The following is a 2,272-nucleotide window of genomic DNA, read 5'->3' on the forward strand; positions in this document are numbered from 1 at the left end:
GCCCGAGGGGTGACGCACGCATGGAGCGCGCGTGCGCGCCTGCCGCGGCGCGAATGGGAAAATGATAAAAGATCTCTTATCGCAGCCGCAGACTCATGTGCGCGAGATTTATCTTAATTTTAAAAAAACTTCAAAACTATACTGAAATGTTTCCAATTATATAGGAGGCACATGCACGGAGCGGCACAGATAAAACAGATAGTCCAGTTGGCTATGCCCATGAAGCTACAGATAAAAATGGAGGCCACACTCCGAATACCTACTTGAAGCACAAACTAAGTATCACTATCTCGCTCTCTGTGGGCAGACTCGCTCTTTCTAAATAAACAAAAAATATAAATTTGCTCAAATTCAATGAAACCAATGTAAAATGTTTATTTCTTGACATAGGTGTCATTAAAAATGATAAGTGTAATTACTGGTAAAACGTTTTAGGAAGAAATTACTGCAAAAAATGTGAAAAATGTTTACAATAATCCAATTTCGGAAATCACAAAATAAACACTTACGCGTGGAATCTTATGTCACTTCCAGGACACCACGTACTACCGCAACCACGCACTACAAAATTTTGCACCAATTCTTGTGATAAAACAATGATTATTTCCTGTAAACAATCTCAAACGAAATTAACTGCTTAATAAACAAAATAGTAAACAACCGCCATGATGGGCCGGATTGGGCCGATGTTGCCACATGGTACCGATTACCCAGGAATTGGGATTGTAATTCCCTGATTCGCCAACACATTAAGCCCAAATGGCCGACAATTTTGTTATTTTTTATTTAAATAGGTAATCTTAGTTTCAAATATTAATTATTTATTTGTTTAACTTCTGATTTGGTTAGTGAATTGGCTATTTCGAAGAATTTACAAGGAGATTTAAATCAGAAGATAGCAATACTACAGTTCACACTAAAAAGAGAGGTAGGGCCGCAGAGAGCGAGATAGATATAAGTAGGTATTTGACTCAAGTTTTTGTTCCAACTTTGCCCTTCATTTTTATCTTTAGCTTCATGGCTATGCCTAAACCCGAATAAAAAACGTTGTCGCACTCCGTCAAATAAACTACGTACTTGTTAAATATAGTATTTCACTTTTAAGATTCAATTAGATAACACTACCTAGACCTGTACCCGGAGCACGAATAAATAACGTTCTCGTTATGGTATGAAAATTTGATGAAAATCGTGTTTATTTTTATAAAATCCGCGCTGCTACGGTCGTTTGAGGTATAAGATGTTTTTCGTGCTCGAGGTATTACATTCCATAAAATATACAACACAAAAAAACCATAATCCTCCTTCAGGCGCAAACGGGTAAAAATGAAACTTATTACAAAAACGACTGCGGAAATCGTCAGTGAAAAATTACGTCAGCCTTTCATTGAACTTCGACGGATTGTTCAGAAGCATCATAGTAATCTAATGTTAAAGGATATCTAGAAGTCATTTTTTATTATCGCCATATTTGGTTGGAGACGACTATCTGCCCCAGTGTGCGTACCTATACAATTTGGTGCTAAACAAAAATATGTCATTCGTGTAACATGCAGATAGAAAATTAAACCAAAGTTTACGATCCGTACATGATTTATTTTATCAAAATCTTTTATTACAAAATCATAAAAATGTAAGTTGCTAGGTATTAACACAATAACAGTCAAGAATCACGAGTTCAAGATACAGTCTGGTGATCGAATACAATAACGAAACTAATTTACACGTTAACATAAATTCTCACATCAATATTTCAATCATACCATTAACTTTTTCTTTGGCATTACGAGTAAACAATCTTTAGGTATCGTATGCTACTGGTTACAGTTAATTAACAACTTAACTCAATAACTTTCTTAACCAAATATAACTAAGGAAGAGAACCTAACTTTGCGGTAATCGCAAAATAAAAAATTATGACCCATAAAAGACTGATTTTAGTTTGAAAAGGGGTCAGAAGTTTTTATTGTACAATAAAATATCATAATACGTAATTAAAAATGTAATGTGTTTCACAATTTGTTGTGTTATAATGAAATATGTTACCGTCACTGCTTGTCATGTGTGTCGTAACTTTATCTTGTGCTTAGTTAACTTATTCCGAAAACATGGAGCAATGCACTTGTGTGTTTGTGTATGTAGGTACGAGTTTAAATTTAGAAACGAGTGACGCTCATACAAAAAATAATAAATTATAAAGTAAAAATCATAGCATGAACTGGATCTACCATTATATCTTAACCTATATTTGAGCCTTACTTTGTTTAAAGTA

The sequence above is a fragment of the Ostrinia furnacalis genome, unplaced genomic scaffold (assembly GCF_004193835.3).
Source record: "Ostrinia furnacalis isolate ACB-3 unplaced genomic scaffold, ASM419383v2 OfSCF0188, whole genome shotgun sequence".
Taxonomy (NCBI): Eukaryota; Metazoa; Arthropoda; class Insecta; order Lepidoptera; family Crambidae; genus Ostrinia; species Ostrinia furnacalis.